Raw genomic sequence first — 21,845 nt, 5'->3', positions numbered from 1 at the left:
CAACTTGCCTGCAGAAGTTGTGAATGCTCCAACACTGGAAATTTTTAAGAAGAAGTTGGATAACCATTTGTCTGAAGTCGTGTAGGGTGTCCTGCCTGGGCAGGGGGTTGGACTAGAAGACCTCCAAGGTCCCTTCCAACTCTGTTATTCTGTTTCTATTTCTAATTTGCTTTGGAGTGCATGCTATAAATTATTGTCACCCCTTCTGCCAACAATTAATGAGCTTGCTAATCGGAATGTCATGAAAAACTATCAAATACTGTGGTACCTTGGTACTCAACTGCTTCAAAATTCATCAAATTTGGTACTCAACACATTTTGACACGAAAATGTCCTGATACTTGTTGTTTGCGTGGTACTCGATGCGCTGCGATAGGAAAAGAGGGATGGTTGCAGAGAACGGACAAGAAGTTGGCCATGCTGGGAAGGTCATTGCAAAAGAAAAAGAGGGATGGCGACAGAGGGCAGACAGGAAGTTGGCCATGCTGGGAAGGAGACTGACATAGAAAAAGGGACAGACAGGAAGTCCTTCCTGGCCAAAACAAAGGGCCCTGTGGTAAATCATGTGATTGTCAATCATTTTTAGTACTTGTTGCGCCTCCCAGAACCAATTAATGATGTCTACTGAGGTACCATTGTACTTTGTTAAGAGCACAGTTGCTTATGTCCAAAGCATTCCCCAAATCTACTAAAGATTTACTTGTTCAAAAACCAAGACTTGTTTCAGATAGATTTATGCTGATTTCTAGTAATTTCTAGTAATCACTGCTTGGCTGTAATAAAAAAATGGTGAGATGCTTACAGATCAGTCTATTTATATAATTTTTACTCTTTCATCCCCTTTAAATTTTGTCTGCCATTCTTACCAGATCATATGCTATATTTTTCAGGGTTTTTTTTTCTTCACTGTGTGAATAGTTTCCACATTGTTTCTGTATATGGCTGAAACTGTTCCGGGAAGTTGGCTTTGTGCCTGATTAATATGTTGGACCAGTCCGGGCTATACAAATCCAGCTTGTGACAGAAAGACAAGAACAGGCACGTCCAGAGTATGGTATTAGTGCAAGAAGACTGTGTATATGTCAAACAACATCAAATTTGTTTCCATAGCATGTTTTCTGATAACATAGTTATTTATAGTATGTAGTAGGAATATTTCCAATCCACCCAATACCACAGATTTCTGCACAGATGACAAAATCATTTAAAATCTTTGAACATTAAAATCTGTAAAATAATAAAAATAATTAAAAGAATTAATAAAAAAAAAAGAACCCCTGAATTGGGCGATACAGGGAAATTTTTATACTTATGGTAATAAAAACTGAACTATAGAACCAACCAGGACTTTGTTAACAGAAGCAACTCAACCTTTAGATATTGATTTTGAGAAAAAGTTAAACTTAAGTTCAAGTCAATGAGGCTTCTGCTGGTTACAGAACTATTCATTTTGAGCATGAGGACCTTTGTGTTGAATGGAATACTTAATAACTCTACATGGCACGTGTTCACAATAATGTAATGTATTTGGGGAGCGGAGGCCCCAAATCTGATAACTTTAGAGAAGTTAGATAGTAATAGCCTTTCATTTCACTTAGCACTATATTATTATTAAGTGCTTGAAGAAAAAAAGTCACTTGACTTTCTCCATCTCTCCTTGAATTTGAGCTTAAGATGGTAACAATATAATTTGAATAACAAATGTAGGCTAGTCCAGGTTGTTCCAGCTTCAGATCCATCCTCTTGGAAAAAAATGTATGCCAAAATGCAAATTTCACTCTGCTGGGACATCTCATACAAATATCTAATGGGAGAGTTTGCTTTGTAAATGTCACAATGCCGCATTTAGACCCATGTAATAAAACTATATCTTCCCAAATGCTCAGCCAGCAATTCAGCCATCCATTTAGGAAGTCTGGGAATTGAACTCGGAACACATTTAGAGAAATTGTTTGGGAAAGCTGTGTTTTCTTCTACAAGGTGGTTTATTTTGAGAGTTATTTGGATTTGTCGGGGGGCGGAAAGAGTGAGAGAAGCAGAAAGGAAAGAACAGAGAGAAAGTTAGCTGCGATCTAACTTTCTTCGGGACAGATTAGAGAACTCTCTAAAGGAAATAAGGCCAAGTTTGGGATCATGGCACAGGAAAAGAAATATTGATTCTCCTGTGCTATTTATCCAATTAGAGTACTTCCTCCCCAAGCTGCTATTTGTCCTGAAACTTCCTAGGGATATGTGTTTCCTATAAGCTTTTCCCTGCATGACAAACAGCAACTGGAGAAAATTTATTTTAAGGAGAAGAGTCAGAGATTGTTCTACATTGGGGTGGTTCCTAGTTTAATCACATATATACACTCACACCTCTGACACATGCGCACAATAGCTGTTATATAAAGGAAGAAAAGTAAGACAGATCAGATTACTTCTATGCAATGTCAATGTATTTATACATCGTATTGATTTCCAAAATAAAATAGGCAAATGTTGAGAGCTTTTTTTCTTTTACATTTCTGTCTACTTGCAGAAATCGAGAAAAAAGTATCTTGTGTTTGCATTGAAAGACATTGGTTTGTTCATAAAGCAAGTGGAATTCTATTGTAAAACTAAAAGTAGTCCTTGACTATCAAACATTCCTTTAGTGACCACTTGAAGTTTCAACGGCTCTGAAAAAAGTGACTGATGATCATTTTTCACATTTAATGACCGTTGCAGCATCCCCATGGTCACACGATCAAAATTTGGACACTTGGCAACTGGTTCATATTTATGACGGTTGCAGCATCCCAGTCTCATGCGTTCACTTTTTGCGACCTTCTGACAAGCAGAGCCAATGGAGAAAACCAGATTTACTTCACAACCGTGTTACTAACATAACAATTACAGCAATTCCCTTAACAACTGTGACAAGAAAGGCTGTAAAATGGGGCAAAACTCACTTCACAAATGTCTTGCTTAGCAAGAGAAATTTTGGGCTCAGTTGTGGTCGTAAGTCAAGAACTACTTGTAAAAATCAACTGATTTCACAAAGTATACTGTGTTTTGCAATGTCACAGCTCCATTGGGAATTACGTACAACTTTAGTTGCAGTTTTGCAAGTTGCTTTTTTTAAAACGTTGCTCTGATAACAGGCAAATTGTTTTCTGTCCTACTGTGGATGCGTATTGTTGGTGATATCTTTTGCTATGTTTGGTATTCTTGTCTATAGTAAAGGTGCAAATTTGAATTATTATGCCATAAAAATAACACAAGACACAGACCATTTCTCATAAATGCCTTCATGAGGCTTGTTTGCTGTTAATTTTCTAATAGGATTTCTTTAATTGTCCCATAATATCCTGTGGGTTTATATTGCTCTACTCTTCAGTGTCGTAATCTTCGGTGCATATTAGCATTATTAAGAAATGGTTTCTTCTGTTTGGTGCAGTATTGGCACAATGCGTCATATGATAAGAATGTGGATTACTCGCAAATCTGCCTGAAATTAAGTTGTCTGGAAAAACAATGAACCACTTCTAAGGGATACCTAGCTCCCAGCCTTCATTTACTCAACTTTTTTTTTTTTTTAAGATTTTCAGGGAGAACTAAATTTCAGAGTTCCAATCCGAATGCAGAACTTTAATTGCTAAATGACATTAACACTGTGGTGATGCTGATAAATTTTAATATCTTAACCTTGGGATTTCAATCCAAACAGTAGTATTATTAATTTATCCAGCTAAGATAATGAACATCTATATGGAGAATAACAAAATGTGTGACATGTCACTGTGCAAACACTGCAAGTTACATGTTTCTATCAGACACTGGGTAAAGTCACAGAAATATGCTGCCATAAATAATGCCATATTGCTGTGATGGCGAACCTATGGCACGCGTGCCACAGGTGGCACGCGGAGCCATATTGGTGGGCATGCAAGCTGAGCTCCGGTGCGCATGCGTGTATCAGCCAGCTGACTTTCAGGCCTTCTGGGCCCACCAGAAGTCAGGAAACACGCTGTTTCTGGCCTCTGGAGGGTCTCCGGGGTGGGTGGGTGAGGAAGGCCTGTTTTTCGCTCTCCCCAGGCTCCAGAGGCTTTCTAGGCCTTCTCCCCCCTGGAGGCCCTCCAGAGGCCAGAAATGACCTGTTTCCCGACTTCCGGTGGGACCGGAAGGCCTGTTTTTCACTCTCCCCAGGCTCCAGAACCTTTCTAGGTGCTTGGAGAGGGCGAAAATGGCCTTCCCCATGCCTCTGGAGGCCAGAAATGGCTTGTTTCTCGACTTCTGGTTCCACCGGAAGTCCGGTGGCCCACCGTACCATCACGTGCCAAAAGCGTGGGGAGCATGGGGGGGGTCGCATGCATATGTGCAGGGGGCAGGGCACATAGAATTATGGGTGTGGGCACACGTGCGTGTGACCCCCCTACGCTCCCCCCGCTTTTGGCACTCGATGGCAAAAAGGTTAGCCATCACTGCCATATTGTAATCACTGCCATTTCCTATGGAGGTTGCTGTTAAAATACATATAACCTCCTGTCATAAAAGAAATAGCTTGCAAAGATTCATATGATATTAATGATGTAAAGTGGATATGATCATCTTCATTTTTCAAGTCAGTTCTAATAGTGCTGAAAAATAAACACCCTTATCAAATCTTTTACACTAGCTCTCCTCCAACCAGCTGCTCTCAAAATGTGAACTACTACAACTCCTCAAAGCCATGCCGGATACGAATTCTGGAAGGCTTCACACTGAGGAAAGCTGTGAACTATATCTGACAGAAGCAGAATACATTTAAGGCTATCATACAACCCATCAGATCACAGGAGTAACAACAGACTGTTTAAATTGGCTGTGATATCCTGGGTAGTTTTCTGGGGACCAGGCAGTTCAGCAGCTCTTGATATAATTACAAAATGGTTTTCCTAGTCAAGAACCTGAGAATTATATATCCTGGGCAGGGATGAAATTCACTTATCTTCCCTACCGGTTCGCAAATATGTGTGCGCTGTCATCTTCACATGCGCAAAGCCTTCTGCACATGCACAGTAGCTTAAAATGTCACAAAAAAGTGACATCATGACGTCTGCGTGGGTGGAGCCTCCCGCAGCCACCGCTACTGGTTTGCCCGAGCTGGATAGAACCGGCTGAATTTCACCCCTGATTCTGGGACACCCTATGAAATTTTCATACATGTATGTTAGATTACTGCAACAGACATTGCCAGTTTTTGGCAACTATACTTCCCAAATCCCCCAAAGATTTTAACCATTAGATTTTATTGGTTGATTTTAATTTATTTATGTTTTAATGTATATGAATAGATTTTTATGATTGTAAGCCACCTGGTTACCTTGTGGTAAGATGGGAGGCCAATAAAATTTATGAATGAATGAATGAATGAATGAATGAATGAATGAATGAATGAATGAATGAATGATATAGTAAAAGAAGGCACCAAGCATTGAAACAATAATCTGGCAACCACACATTGCTTTAGTTTCCCAGATTGTCCAGGATTGTTCTTAGAGAACAAAAAAGAAGTATCATTTAGAAGTTGAATAGAGGAGACACAGAAAAATCAATAGCTTGAATTACACAATGTACTAAGACAGAAATTCTTTAACCATAGTTTACTGAGAAAAAAAACAATTGGTGGTTTATACAACTTGACAAGTCAACGCCAAACAAGCAACATTCTGACTTAGCATGATGCATAAAATCTACCACGAAGTACCCCCTTAGTTAAAAAAATAATTTAGTGTGATCTGGCATCAGAAACAAGACCTTAATTGAATATTTCGTTCTCACTGAAACTAAATCAGAATCGGGCTGCTATATTTGAACTATAAAAATGCAGAAGACATCAGATCATTGAAGTGAGTTGAGAGTTTTCTACATTTTATTTATTTATAGCCACCCATCTTATATGAATCTCTGGCTGATTTCACAACCAAAAAGTTAAAACAGCTATTTACAATACAAAAAATATTTTTTAAAATAAATATTGAAATAAATATTTTTGAAATTAAAAAAAAACTTGGCACCATAATTAGCTTTCAACATGCAGCCCATAAATTCATGTGATCAACCTCGCCCTATTGTTATTCAGTTCACTTTAGCAATCCATCTTAACACTGCATGGTAAGACCAGCAGAAACTCTATTTTATATTAAAAAACAACATTGTAATTTACAGAAGAACAGAAGTATGTGGATCAAAATTAGTTTGTACATATTTCCTAGGTTTTTTTACAGTGTTCTGTATATTTTGTAGGCAGTGGTGAAATCCAAATTTTTTTACTGCCGGTTCTGTAGGCGTGGCTTGGTGGGCGTGGTATGGCTTGGTGGGTGTGGTGTGGCTTGCTGGGCATGGCTTGGTGGGCTTGAGAGGGAAGGATACTGCAAAATCTCCATTCCCTCTCCACTCCTGGGGGAAGGATATTGCAAAATCTCTCATTTCCATCCCACTCTGGGGCCAGCCAGAAGTGGTATTTGCCGGTTCTCCGAACTACTCAAAATTTCCGCTACCGGTTCTCCAGAACCTGTCAGAACCTGCTGGATTTCACCCCTGTTTATAGGGCAAAGTGCTGTTGAAAAGTTGAGTATTTTCCAGACAGAATCCTATTTTGGTAATTACAAACTTATTTCAAGAAAGAGGGCTTGCTTGTTTCTTTTTTAAAGCTGAGAAGCATGGCTAATATTTTAGAGGGGAAAGAGAAGGTTCAAAACATGATTGAGTAATGGGCGAAATAAATAGGATGGAATTTAACGAATGTAAAGCTCTGTCTCAGGGAGGGAAAACAAGAGGTACAAGAATAGAAGGGGGGAAAGCCTATCATTGGCACTAGTATGTAAAAAAAAATCTGGATATTCTTATAGACCACAAGCTAGCATGAGCTAGCATGATGCAGCTGCTGCAACAGGGATTATCTTGGGGTGTTTCAACAGGAGCCCAGATTCTTACTTGGCCAGATTCCACTTGAAATGTTATGTCCATTTCTAGGCACCCTAGTTCAGGAGGAACAACGGCAAAATGGACCAACTTCAGAGGAGAGCTACCATTACAGTGGGGAGTCTGGAAATAAACTCTTTGAGGAATGCAGTAAGCTTAGCCATAGAAGAAACTACTGAGGGAAAATCAGGTAATAGTCTTCAAATATCAGAAGGGTTTTTAATAGAAGAGGGAGCGAATATATTCTCTACTGATCCTGAGGGCAAGACTAGAAATAATGAATTAAAACTACAGGTAGTCCTTGACTTACAATCACAAGTGAGCTCAAAGTTGCCAATGCTAAGCAAGACTGTCCCCATTTTACAACCTTTCTTGTCACAGTTGTTAAATGAATCACTATAGTTGTTAAGTTAGTAACATGGTTGTTAAGTGAATTTGGCTTCCTTGTTGATTTTGGTTGTCAGAAGATCACAAAAGGTGATCACATCAACCATCATAAACACATGCATATTGATATGTGTCTGAATTTTGATCACATGACCACGAGGGTGCTGCAACAGTCATAAGTCACTTTTTTCAGTGCTGTTGTAACTTTGACCGGTCACTAAACAAATGATTGTACGTCGAGGACTATCAGTATAAAGATGAAGCTTTTCCATAACTATTTCTGTGGCCTTAATAACTAATGTTCTGGCTTCTTCTTTTATAATCATCTTTTCCCGCAGTTTCTCAGGCTCTCATCCTGTTGGATCCAAGTCTTTGTATCTGTTCTGACCCAGGCTTCCCCAAACCACGAAGCAGACTCCTTGTCCCGACAAAAACCCCTTTTTATTAAGTTACTGTGAATTCCTCTCATTCACATCCAGCAAAGTACTTTCAAGGGTGAATTTACAGTCACAGACCTTATCTGGCTTGGGGAGCTGCCAAGGCAATATCTTCAAAACTTGGCAAGGAGTCACGAACCAATTAAGTGAACTAATTGTCTCCTGTAAACGCCACTCCCCTTTTGCTCCTCTTTTATTCCCTCTGGGAGGAGCCATTCATCGTCCACTTGTGGCCTTACTCCCAAGTTCACCCTTGTTCTTTAGCTATTCCCTTCGTCTGGCAACTCAGCGCAAGCGCACACTGGGAACAGGCTCCAGCTGTTTGTCTGCCTCACTGATGTCTGACTCCGAAGGCAGCTGTTAACTGGCATATGGCCCTGGCCCCCTCTCTGCCTCCGACACAGAGCCCTCATCAGCACCTTTCCCAGACTCCAGCACTGGCCCATGTTCCTCTCCAACCTCCTCACTATCCCAATCTGCTGCCAGCTCCGCTGGCTGCTGGTGGGCCACAACAGCAGTACCTATTTGCAATCTGGAATTGGTCATATTCTGGAACGAGTGCTGGGTTATAACTCATTGGATTGGATATTTCCTAATTCTTCAGCCTGATATCTATTTCAGTGATTAGTAACCAGTGGTCTGATCCACAAACAACACATGACAATGTTTTGCAGTTCAGCATGCATTTTTTCTATCTATATAAAATATAATCTATTTGATTATGATGTTATCCACTTGAAGACATCCAGGTGTAGGGCATCTTTTGTGTTGTTGAAATCGTGTTCACAACACATTTTCTATATAGAAGGTTATCAGTTGTTCTCCGACATCATTGTATTTTTTAATGCATGGAGCGAAGCATCTTAGAAAGATTAAATGCATTAATCTTTTGGTATGTCATTATGGCTTACTACCTATTAGATGTGATTTAGCCTGACAAACTAATCTTAACAATGGTTTCATTAATAATAGTAAATAGATTGGTGAACTTTCCTTCAATGAATATGTTTAAAATCTGGATAACCATGTTATCCTGGATATTTCGTTTTGGAGATCTGCAGTGAAAGAGGATTAGACACAATGTCTAACTAGCCTTTTCCAACCTTGTAGCTGAATCCAGATCACACCACTTCCCAGTTTTTCACTATTCCCAAGCATAAGGTACTCAACAGAAGAGTGGCAGATGATCAACAGCAAAACATAATACAATTTCTTTTAAACCCTATCTCAGTCTCCACAAACGATCAGGTATTCTTTTTGCTGTGTCAATAACACTGGTCTACAAGGAGAAAGCCTCAGAAATGAAAGTAGCTTAATTTTACCACAATTGGGTTACTAATAAAGGAAAACTAAGTCCTGAGTATTAATTGGCTCCAGTTTCTAAAATACAGCTTCAGGTCAAAATTGCATCAAAATAATTCAAAATTATGAGGGTGTGTGTGCAATTATGCTCCATAACTTTTCTGCAAAATGTGATATAGTAATGAGAATGGTACCACACCAATCATTATAAATTTATTTTTTTATTGATACCAATAACATAACTTCTATTCATTTATTGCTTCTTGTATGAAAAACTGACAAGCTCTAACATCAGATTAAACGACAAGGTTCCATCTTTATTTGGTATCTAAACTGCGCTTTTTGGCTTTTCTCTTGTGAACTCATCCCTGGGGAGATTCCAGCAGTAATCGGCAAGCATGGATGGACTCCATTTCTCTTGGTATCTTTTCTCCATGCCTGTGATATCCTGGTAGAATCTCTCCCCATGCTCAGTACACCACAGTTCAAAGGGAAATAGTCAAAATGCGAGTGTAAGAGGTGAACTTTCAGTGACATGTTTGCACTAAGTGCTTTATAGGACCTAAGCCAGTAATGGCTAACCTTTTTGCCGTCGTGTGCCAAAAGTGGGAGGAGCACGGGGGAGTCGCACACATGTGTGCCCACACTCATAATTCAACGTGTCCCCCCACGCATGTGCACATGACCCCCCCTGCGCTCCCCCCGCTTTTGGCACGCAATGGCACGGTAGTCCCAGTAGGCCTGTTTTTCGCCCTCCCCAGGGGGGGAGGGTGAAAATGGCCTTCCCCACCCCCCTGGAGGCCCTCCGGAAACTGGAAACAGCCCGTTTCCTGACTTCCGGTGGGACTGGAAGGTCCATTTTTCACCCTTCCCAGGCTCCAGAGGCTTTCTTGGAGCCTGGGGAGGGTGAAAATGGCCTTCCCCACCCCGCTGGAGGCCCTCCGGAAACTGGAAACAGCCCGTTTCCTGACTTCCGGTGGGACTGGAAGGTCCATTTTTCACCCTTCCCAGGCTCCAGAGGCTTTCTTGGAGCCTGGGGAGGGTGAAAATGGCCTTCCCCACCCCGCTGGAGGCCCTCTGGAAGCCGGAAACAGCCTGTTTTCTGACTTCCAGTGGACCCGGAAGACCCAAAAATTAGCTGGCTGGCATGTGTGCTGGAGCTGAGCTAGGGCAATGCTCGTGTGCCCACCAATATAGTTCCATGTGCCACCAGTGGCATGCGTGCCATAGGTTCGTCATCATGGACCTAAGCAATTTTCCATGTGTTTTTCATATTCACCTGCCTTGCTGTTCTCAAAGTGAAGATAAATTTATACACTTCCATGTGATACCATTTTTATTGTTCTACCATACTTTGTCGAGAAGTTACGAAGCATCATGATCATTAGACACTTCCCTCCCTTGTAGGCAAATTACTCTCCTGTGTATAAATCTTTATTGTCAAGTATCTTGAAAACTTCAGCCAACCATCCTCTTTATTACCTGTTTTCTAATTCATTTAATCAAAATATGTAAAACTAACACATTTTATCTCGGAGGTCGTTAACTTCCCAAAATCTGCAGACCAGTGTAATCAGTGTTGAGACCCCCACAATGTGTGTAGATTCATTTGTCCACCCTTCTTGTTTTTCTTGGTGGAATATGTGTTTGGAAATGATGTTAAAACACCAACAAGAGTGCTTAAAATGCTCCAGTTTTTCAGGGCTGCTGTCGGTTTCTATCTCTGTATCTAGTTAACTGGGAGAGAGCAGTTTTATCCAAAATAAACCTGTGACTGTTTTGGAGTAAAACTGACCTTTTCTTGCCTTTCCGGCTGGGATTTCATGTTTGCGTGATACGTAGCTTCTCTGACCTCGTTATGAAAGTCATCTGAGCAGAATCTATCCTGTGAATCTTTTGTGAATCCAAAAGGCATTATTTAATCCAAATGGGGAGAGCTGCAAAGTGCCACTCTATCTCTCCTGTGTTAAAAGTAAAGTCGTTCTGTCTCATAAGATACCACACTGTAATCACAGCAACTTAGTAAGGGGGGTGGCCTGGCAGTTGAAATCTGCTATGTAGAATACCTTTTTCACACAGTGTTGTGAAATCTTTGGCCTTCCCTATTCCCTTTGAGGTTCTCTGACAGTCTCATTTTGTTCATATTTATAGCAGCATAAGGTTGAATGCTGAAAACTCACACCCCTCTGCAATGTGTTGCCCAAGGCAATTTCTTTGAATCATGTTGTGGTGTGGCTGACAATAAGCTGTGAAAGTCTACCAGTGTAAAGAGCACTAAGTTCCAGATGTGTTGTCCCACCAGGGCTGTGTAGTCAGGCTCATCAAAATACATTTGCTACGATTAATTCCACTAAGATTTATTTAATACCATGTTGTTATCTGTGTTCCAATTTCAGAAAGTTTTCTTCAGCTGTAAGTGAGGATTAGGTTTTCCTATCCCACACTCTTTTTCTATCTCTTTAGAAATAACATAGAATTTCTTTGAGGGAAAAGTCAAAACCCACTTTTTCTTGTTCGATGAGGAAATTGATTTTTAAATGCAGAAGATTTTTTTTGTTGTTGTGATGCTAGTTTACTGATATCTTCGGCTATTTTTTCAGGGTGCACGGTTTTCAGATGAAGGCTTAGATGTTACTGCTTTAAATGTATCAGAATTGCTGTACATTTTATTATTCCATATTGGAAAAAAGAACTTTGAAACTATTTCTAAATATTTGCCTGCAGTTCAATGAAAAAAGTGTATGTGTGTCTATAGTTATTATATATGATACCCTGCATGCTTTTCTGTCCTTTTCATTTAAGTGACGGGAAATCACATTTAACAAGATCTGTGAAAAGATCTTGTATAAGATATTTAGTCTAAAACAAGAAGTGTTATACTATATAGCAGTGTTGCCGAACCTTTTCGGCACTGTGTGCTGAAATGGGAGTGTGTGTGTGCGTGCCATAAACCGGAAGAGCAGCCGCCCAGTGCGCATCTGCACGCTGGGTGGCTGCTTTACTGGTTTCCGGGGCGTGCATGTGTACTAGCCCCCTGGTCTTCCGATTTCTGGCACGCATGTGTGCGTGAAGATCAGCTGGCAGGCGCACATGTGCATGCCGGAAACCAGAAGAGAAGCCGCCCGGTGCGCACATGCGCACTGGGCGGCTGCTCTTCCTGTTTCCAGCGCTCCCATGTGTGTGAAGACCAGCTGGTCGGAATCCGGAAGAGCAACGGGCAACGACTCGCATATCCAGAGAGATGACTGTGTGCCACTTCCGGCAGGCGTGTCATAGGTTCGCCATTATGGCTATATAGGGATTTTTAATGTCTTTAATGCAGGTGATTGAAATAAATTTATGGGAAACCAGCGCAATGTAGTGCATTCCTGTCATTTATTTTTGAGTATGTACTTGTGCATATACTGTTATTATCAGTGCATATCTGAAACACACAGATCTTTTTCTGGGTGTTATTTATTTATAAAAATGTAATTAGTAGTTTCCATAGACTTAGACAACAATCCTGCCTTTAAGTTATGCTTATCTCATTTATTTTATACAAATCATAGGCATCCAGTTCCCTGTGATCCTTGACAATATTAAATGAGCACTTTAAAAATTCTTTATACTTGTAGCAAAATAATCATGCTATTTTAAATAAAACCTGTATAGAAGAACATCCATTCAAACAGATGTTTGTGTTGGTGTGAGTGTGTAATTTGCAGGATAACTTCAACTATTATAGGCATTATTAAATAGAACAAATAGAAGGAATTATAGTAATTTGATAATAGAGTTCCATAGCTGAATTGGTATGCTATGATTTGTTCTGGATCAATAAAGAATTTCCCTATTTCCCCAAGTCTTTACTGTTGTACAGATATAATGGGGTAATAACTTAAAAAGAGTCTAGTCAATTGCTAACTGGGAATTCTGGCACTTGTGAACTTAGTACATTTGAAGGGCAACAGGTTGGCTGCTATATATCTGAACAGCATATTAAAAAGATTGTGCAATGGTCTACTTACATTCTTTTTAGTATGGTGGGATGTATTGTATTTCAATATAAGTTATAGGCATTATTTATAATGCAACCTTTAAAGATATGAATTAGAATGTGCATATTTCATTCAAAATAGCTTCCCCCTTTCTTTAGTAAGGAGTGTGAGTGTGTGTGTGTGTGTGTGTGTGTGTGTGTGTGTGTGTGTGTCCATGTCCGTGTCCGTGTCCATATTATCCCACAAAAAACAAGTACAGTCCAAAAGTATTCCTGGACACATCAAGTTGCTAGCTTCCTGACTGTCATTTTAAAAATAAAAATATTACATATTAAAAACTAATAATTGACTTAGTGAATTTATTTTATCATGAAGTTTAGGACTTGAAAATGTTAACACCAAATGTAATTCCAATAGTTCTTGAAAAAAATCTGAGTTATATGGCATTGATGCACAAATAACAAAATGCCATGTTATTAAATTTACTGTGGCTGTTATTATATTCATTATACTCCCCAAATTTTCTTCCCCTGGAGAAAGGGTTTTGTTTTCTATCCATTTCTCATATCTTTAGAATATCTTTATGTAACTACAGGTAGTTTGTACTGTGTTTTTCCTTTGTTTCCACCATACCTGGGTGCTCCTGGTTCCTCATTTAAAAAGTGAAATGATAATTAATTTAATAACGGGAAACCAGAAAGACTAAAGATTGCACATTGACTGTACCAGGTTTGCGTCAAAAAAGTAGAGGTGCAGGCCATGGTCAAAGACAAGAAAGACAAGTCATTCACATGCATCCTTTCAACTCTCTTGTAAGTCAAGTTCATATAGAAATCATAGGCTCCACCCTTGAAGAGTTCACCAACATTTTCTTCTGCTTCTTTAAATAACTTTTGGATGTGTTTTTTGTTCCTCATCAGCTTGAATGGAACTGACAAGGCAAGGGGGGGAAGTATAGCATCACCATATATGCTTGCCGATATCAAGTCACTCAATAGTGATATGGGCAGTATATAAATAAAATAAATAAATAATAATAAAAACGCTTGTGGATATGCTGAAAATTTTAGGTGCCAAAATGCACCCCAAAAATTGGCTTTGGCTCATTCATAGATAGGCTTATTTGCAAGTATATACAGTAATATATTTTTAAAGGACCCTTATTTCCTATATATTTTTGCAGATCAGCCAATCCACAGATAAGCAGACCCTTGAATTTTTAATCAAAATACCATAAAAAATGCAGGTTAGCTTATCTGTGCATGGCACGTTTTTCATGGTATTTTGGTTCACATTTCAAGGGTAAGCTGATCCACAAACGGGCTTATTCATGAGTATATATGGTAATTATGATGTATTGCTACTGCATATTTTTCTCTGAATTGTGGAGTAGACAAAGACACGAACCCAAATCACTTTGCCAATATTAGAGCCTATGTTGGAAGGTAGTTCCAATACAGCTTCCTTTGATTTCCACCTTCAGAGAAGATGCCCATTTTCATTAAAATGGAAAAACAAAGGGGGGGGGAAATAGAGCAATCTTTCTCAACTTGGCATCTCTGGATGACAGGGGCCTGCAAATTACAATCCCAGCACATCTGGAAGATTGCAGGCTGGGGAAGGCTGACAGAATCAAAGGCTTAAAGGTTATCGAGCTCATATTGTGCTAAATTTTCTAGAATGCCCACACTTTGCAATGTAACCGACCAGCAGGATTGTTGAGTTTCCTTTGGGGAACAAGCCCGCTGTTTGTCAGTATTTGCACCTACAGAACACGGAACACTGCCTTAAACAATGCTGATCAATTACAATTTTATTCCTGGTTTCCCTCCCCCTCACTTCCAGAGGAATCTTTCTTTCCTGTCACTCAGGATAATGATCCCTCTGCAAGCATAGCCCAGAAACCAGAAACTAACTGTAATCTCATCAAGACTTTGATTCCTTAGCGGGGACTGGTAAATTTATACAACCAGGAAACTGGGGCACTGTCATATCCCATATTGGTTTGCTCAGCCACCAAAGTGGGTAGATTTTCTTCTCCTTCTCCTGACATTTTACTGGAAAAATCAAATAATTTGATGGCATGAATTGAGTTTAAATGACCTCATTGCTTTTTTCCCCTTTTCCTCTGAATCTGGACTTTTACTGGTGCTACTTTTAAACTGAGAATCAGAAAAGAAAGCTATGTTCAGTTTCAAGACCAAGAGTTTTGTTATTATTAATAATAAACTTTGCAGAGTTTTGGAGATGATGTGTGTCTGTTCCACATTTTGTGTGTGTGTGTACATGTACGTGCATGCTACTAAAATAAAAAGGGCCTTTACGGATTTAATTGGGTGCAAAAATTCAGTCTGCAAAACAAACACTCTAATACTAGCCTTTTTTCTCTTAGAAGCAAGTTTTATTACTGTGAATAGCATAACCTTGTAGAGACCCATATGGAATTCAACTTCTTAACTAACTTATTCTGGTTTCTAGATGAAAATAAAGAATGGTAACCAATTCTCAACCAGCCAAATAATAAATCAGGACAGTCACAGTATGCACCAGTGCAGCTATTTTAAGCTGTGCTCTGTTGCAGCTGTTATGTGGAAAAGCTGTATCCGTGCTGTATGGAGTTTCATCCACAACTCCCTAACTTTAGACTAGTTTGAAACCCTATCCTCCATGTTTCTTGTGTGTTTAGTCTATTTCTATTTATCAAACCTAGTCAATGAGTTAATGGGTGTGTCCAGAAATCCTAGCACTTTGCATTTCTTAGCTATTTTGACCATCTTTCCCTAAGATATTGTTCTTAAGGTGAGAGAAATGATGGAAGAAACAGTGGAAAGGCACAGGGGGGACTTTTTAACATCTAGAACAGAGGTCCCCAAACTTAGTGACTTTAAGACTTGTGGACTTCAACTCCCAGAATTCCCCAGCCAACATGGCTGATGAGGGAATTCTGGGAGTTGAAGTCCACAAGTCTTAAAGTCGCCTAGTTTGGAGATCCTTGATCTAGAAGCACTGTAGATTATCTGTATACAGTAAAAAAAATTACTGTAAATGCACATTAACAATCTCTGAAACTTTGTACTGGATGCAGGATTTTTGCCTGTATTTCTTGGGTCATAGTGTAGCTTCCTTTAGCCTGATACATGGATATTAGATTTGTTAGATAACATCCCTTTTGGTTGTGTGGCTAAAGTTCATGGAAATTCAGTCATATAGAACCTTTTATAAATTAGTACTCTCTGTGTGTACTGTATTTCTAGTTTTATAATCCCCCAACTAGATGGAAGGCAATTCTAGGTACTGCACCACAATGTATTTTAACAGGGGTGTTAGAATAAGACTTATAATTCCTCTTGTTGATAATAAGCCTAGATTTCATGAAGCTCTTTCCGTGGAGCAGAACACTTCAGAGCTTAAGCAGACAATATAGCCGAAAAGTTTCCAGCTGTCACTTGTGATCTCCAAGCCCCTGCTAGGCATGCTTGAAATGAGGGTGGATCACCAAGAGGTAGGAGGTCATGCTGCGTTCCCACAACTTGCTGGTTCTAGTTTGTTGAAGAAGAAAAGAAAAAGTCTTGGCAACTGTGGTCCTTTGGCTTTGCTGTTCTTAAGAGAATCCAATGGACGAAGCTTGTCTTTTTAAAAAAGGAAGCAAAAATGAGCAACATAAATTGGAACATATGTTTTTGGTAGAAAATTGTAAAAAGAGAGGGAAAATGTTGTTTCAGAAGAAATATATATATATATATACATATACATATATGTAGGTCTTTGGTTATTCGGGTTTGTTCCCGCGTAAAATTGGAAGTGTCTTGGCAACGTTGTCTCATTCGTCATCTTCAGGCTGGTGTTTTCGGCTTCGTGCTTCTAGGAGCAATGTGAGATCGCAGCTGTTTCTTCCTTTTAACTGCTAGTGGGGGTGTGAACTGACTGGGTGGGAGCTTGGCTGTGTTCTGATTGGGTGGAGATGTGTTCTGATTGGTTGTGGGTTTGTCTGTGCTCTAATACCCACGAAAACCTCAGAAAACAAATACACACACACACACACACACACACACACACACCCTGTGTTCCAAATAGCTTTGCAAGCCATCTTTATTTTGTCACCCGCAACAGCAAAGAACAGAAGTAGAGAACATACATCGGCAGCTTGCATGCATGGCTCTTGTGCCAAAGAAAATCCTGAGGTTCAGAATATAATCAAAAGGTGGCAGGGACAGTGTCTTTGGAAAGTAATTCATTAAGATATTTCCCCCTTTCTATTTAACCAGAACAATTTATTATAAATACTACACTATTCATGAAAGGCCACTGGTCACTAAAAGAGCCATGGTGGCACAGTGGCTAGAATGCAATACTACAGTCTAACTCTTCATTCTGCTGCCAGGACTTTGATCCTGACTGGCTCAAAGTTGACTCCTATCCTTCTGAGGTCGGTAGAATGGGGATCCAGATTTTTGGGAGCAATATGCTGACTCTGTAAACCACTTAGAGAGTTCTATAAAGCACTATAAAGAGTATTATAAGTCTATTGCTATGAACACTATCACAGATGATTCTGTAGGATCAGTTTGTGGCTGAAGAACAAGTAATACTATAACTTTCCTGAATATCTCTATGAGTGGCTGCTGAAGAAGAGCATTGCCAAGTTCTTACACAACATTCATTCATTGTAGTGGAGCTTGAGCAACAAAGCTTCCTGTTATACCGTGTCCATGTTATTATCCTGTAATTATTGCTGTCCACACGAATAAACAGTGAACATCATTTGATATTAGCCCATTTTGTGGGAATCAGACTACCTTTGAAAGATCAAATTCTCAGTTTGGGAGTACGTCTGGCAGAATGTTGATTCCAGAAGTTCTATGACTAAATTTAGATCAGGCCTGTCAAACTGACGGCCCATAGGTCATATGTATCATGCATAGGCCACGCCCAACCCGGCTCCGCAAAGGCAAAAAACATAGTGATACGTCACAATATGTCACGTGATGCAATTGACTTTGACACATGTGATTTAGACTAACTAGCTCAATTTCTGAGAAGACTAAAACAGCTGTAATACATATGCCTAAAGTAAAAGGTCTAAAGTAAAAATGGCAATGGAAAATCTCTTCTGTTCTGCCAAGAAAACTATATGGACATGTTTATAAATGCATCAAGAGTTGAGTTTGACCATAGGAAGGTTTACCTTTACTATAGCATGCTTTGCATAGATTTGTCTAAAAGAGACTAGAAATTTAAGTTAGCATAAAATGCATATTTGAGAGACTTCACTGATTCCAGAGTTTTGTAGTGTAGTGTCCCATTGTTGGACCAACTAATTTACCTTTAGTTCACACAGTAGATGAATTATCCTGCAAGTTACTCTTGTGATATGCAAGGTAATATTAGCAGAAAATGGAACTTCTTATCATAAGAGATATATATTCTTCTGCCAGTTTATGTTCTTGGCAGTAGATTACTCTATATTTGGTAAGTTTTAATTGTTTCTTTTTTTCTTTCTTTTTTTTAAATTTGATTTATATGCCGCCCTTCTCTGGAGACTCAGGGCGGCTTACAATGCTTTAAGCAATAGCCTTCATACTTTTGTATATTTCTACAAAGTCAGCTTATTGCCCCCACAAACTGGGTCCTCAATTTACCCACTTTAGAAAGGATGGAAGGCTGAGTCGACCTTGAGCCTGGTGAGAATTGAACTTGCAGTAATTGCAGGCAGCTGGATGTTAAATGCTGCCTTAGGAGGCATTAGCCTCCTACGCCACTCAGGCTCCTTTCTTTGGAAGTTTTCTTACAATATAGAATTATGAATGAATTTTACATTTCTTAAATTTTTTACTAAGCAGGCTAAATTAACTGTTTCTATTTTGGAAGTAGAAAAATAAGAATAAATCCTTTAAGAACTTTTTAAGAAACCCTGTCATTAGTTTATCGCATATTGCATTAAGGAGTAGACACTTGTGTTTCTTTTAGCTTCCTAGCCTTATTCAGACATAATACATACACATACTTTGGTAATGTAATGTCCCTGAGCCTGTTACAAACTTCCCCAACCAGCATACCCTTCAGAACTATTTGAACTTTAACTCCCACGGTTATAGACATGCTAACAGGGGAAACCTTGGAATGGAGATTTTCGTCTTTTGTGGGTACTTACGTTGCAGAAAGCTGGCCTGAAGAACTTTTGGTTCAAGCACTTTTCCATCCCCTTTTCATTCTCTTTCATTATTTCCTGCTGTCTAATCTTGATTTCTCGTTGATGAAAATTGTACTTCGAAGAAAGCATCAGGGATGCATGGGAAGAAAGGCCCCAGCAATCAAAAATTCCTCGTTAGTTTTTTATTACATTTAAATTCAGTTGATTTTAAAGAGGAAAATATATAAAATGATGACTTATGAAGTAGTGATGAGTGTGGGAATTTGCTTTATTAAGGAACATCCTCTGATGTTCATTCTCTGGTGAATCAATGAAGCACCACATACCTAAAAAGGAATGCTGATTTTTGAAACTTCTATTTAAAAGTTTATTTTACACATACTTAGAGACTGGCAAGGCACTTATTAAAATACTTTTTGTGGGATACCATCTTCAATAAGTTTAACTAATAGTGCAACCTTACATGAATTTATTCTGAGATAAGCTCTTTTTAAGTCAATAGGAATTATTTTGCATTCTAATTGTTTTCATTTGTAAGTTGATATAAACATCAACGATTTTAGGAATAGTCTACTATGTGATTGTTACTCTGCTTGTTTAAGTATCCTGTTGCAAATTACTGCATATTCATCATAAATTTTTTTTTGTGATCTGTACTTCTCCAAGGTATTTTCTAGGTAAGGTGACTTAGAGTTGCAATTATAAGACACAAGAGGCTAAAGTTGGAATTTTTCTTCCCACCTCAACCATAGAAGAGGTCTAGTTAAGAAGTTCAAAGCTCTCCAATGAGAATTTATATAGAACAAGAAACCTTTGATCTTCTAAATGTTGCTGACCATGCTGACTTGATCAAACAGGAAAGATATTTTGCCAACATTTAGAAGCCTTCAGCTTCCCTATCTAAATTGGCAACATTATTGGAATTGCATTATTGGAAAGATCAGGCTGAGACTTTTTTTTTTTTTTAATTTGATTTATATGCCGCCCTTCTCCGGAGACTCAGGGTGGCTTACAGTGCGTTAAGCAATACTTATATCCACTATTTGGTCTATGACTCAGATAAAACAAATATCTACCCACTCTTCTGGATGCAGAATTCCCAACACAGTATACAACTTGTTTTGTGGTCTTTGATTGTGATGGTAATAATCTTCCTAGTATCATGTTATATAGTTCCATTCCCGAGGTAGTCCATCTACTACCTTGTCCCACTTAATTCAGTACCGATATTCTATTGCCCTCTTCCTTCCTAAGAAGGAACTGAGGAGGCTGTACTCAAACATATCTGAAAAATACTGGGGTAAGTTGGTCTGCAGTCATAACAGAGAGCATGTCTTTTGCACATAAAGTGTGTGTTCTGTTTATTATCCTTATACCCTCACAGTATAAATTTAAAAAAAAATAGCTTAGAGCAGGATGTAGGAAATCAAAGTTCTGCCCCATTTATATCAGGCACTGTGTTCAATCCATGTTAAAAATGGACAGGGCTTCCATCAGCCAGTCACACCTGCCATTTTGGTGCTGTTGATTGCTCTATTACAAGGGTCTCCAACCTGGGCAACTTTAAGACTTGTGGACTTCAACTCCCAGAATTCCTCAGCCAGCTTTGCTTTGCTCTCTACACATAGCAGTTATCCTGTAGTACAAAACAATATTGGCAGTTAAGCCAATCAGGAGGAAACAAAGCTGTACATAGATAGCAAGTGAGGGCCTCTTATACTTGGCAGCCAGTAGGAGAAAAGGAAGGGAATTTAGAAAGGATTTATCTTTGAGCACACAGCTAACTAAAAGGGATGCCATTTGGCGTTTAGGATGAGGCAAACGTTGCTTCTGCCAGCTAAAACCTTTCTGGCAGCTGAAGCCACATTTTGCTAGCTGATTTCAAGTGCTGCCAGCAGAGAGATCTGTCAAGAAGAGAGAGATGCCCCTCCTTCAGAGATAGAGAAGATAAAGGACAAAGAGAAAGCTAAAGCACACCCCATCATTCACTTCAGAAAACACCTACCATGACATACAAAATTACTCCAGGCTAAGGATAGTCCTATCAGTTTTCCACAAACTGGATTTAATGGAATCTTAAAAACTGCCCCAAAGCCCCCACCACTTTTGGATTCAGTACAAGTTCAAGTAGCCAAATACAGTTTAGTTCAAATGAATAGTGGCTAAGGTGTTGGATTAGGAGTAGGCAGATCCAGGAACACCCTCAGTCACGGAATCTCCCTGGGACTTTAATCCAGGTGTTCTTTATCAGTTAATCCTACATTGCTGGGTTGCTCTGGGAGAGGATTGGAAGAAAGAAACCTATTAAATAAATTAGAAGGATTTTTTTGCTATAAACCAGCTGCCTTCCACCTGGTGCCTTCAAGATGTCTTGGGATTATAATATATTCCCCAAATGCTAGCAATATGGCCTTCAACTGACTGGGAATTATAATATCAATGTACCTTCCCCAAATGGAGAAGCTATAGATTAATGGGGGGAAGTAAGTTCTGTATACCTCAGAAATGAACTTTTGGGAGAGAACAGCACGTCTTGAGCTTTTTCTCATTTTTCTTGCAAAAGTGTTCTACAAACCAGAAGGAAAATGGATTAGAGATTTGGATGATTTTCTATGGACTGGCAAAAAGCGGATTTTCAGTGGTTTAATAATAATAATAATA

The 21,845-nt window shown here is 39.2% G+C and overlaps 1 protein-coding gene across 3 annotated transcripts in view; it reads left to right on the top strand.

Moving 5' to 3' along the window:
- Positions 1–21,845, top strand: part of CXXC4 (CXXC finger protein 4) — a 75,749-nt gene that overhangs the window by 34,498 nt on the left and 19,406 nt on the right. Inside the window, exon 2 of one of the 3 annotated variants that reach the window (XR_015729279.1) lies at positions 6,979–7,117. The exons of the other annotated variants lie outside the window; for them this stretch is intronic. The gene's annotated coding sequence lies outside the window, so the exon portion shown is untranslated. The remainder of the gene's footprint in view (positions 1–6,978; positions 7,118–21,845) is intronic. 3 annotated transcript variants of the gene reach the window in all.

The sequence above is a fragment of the Pantherophis guttatus genome, chromosome 8 (genome assembly GCF_059756535.1).
Source record: "Pantherophis guttatus breed Tessera chromosome 8, ASM5975653v1, whole genome shotgun sequence".
Lineage (NCBI taxonomy): Eukaryota > Metazoa > Chordata > Lepidosauria > Squamata > Colubridae > Pantherophis > Pantherophis guttatus.
This window is presented reverse-complemented; position numbering and strand designations above follow the sequence as displayed.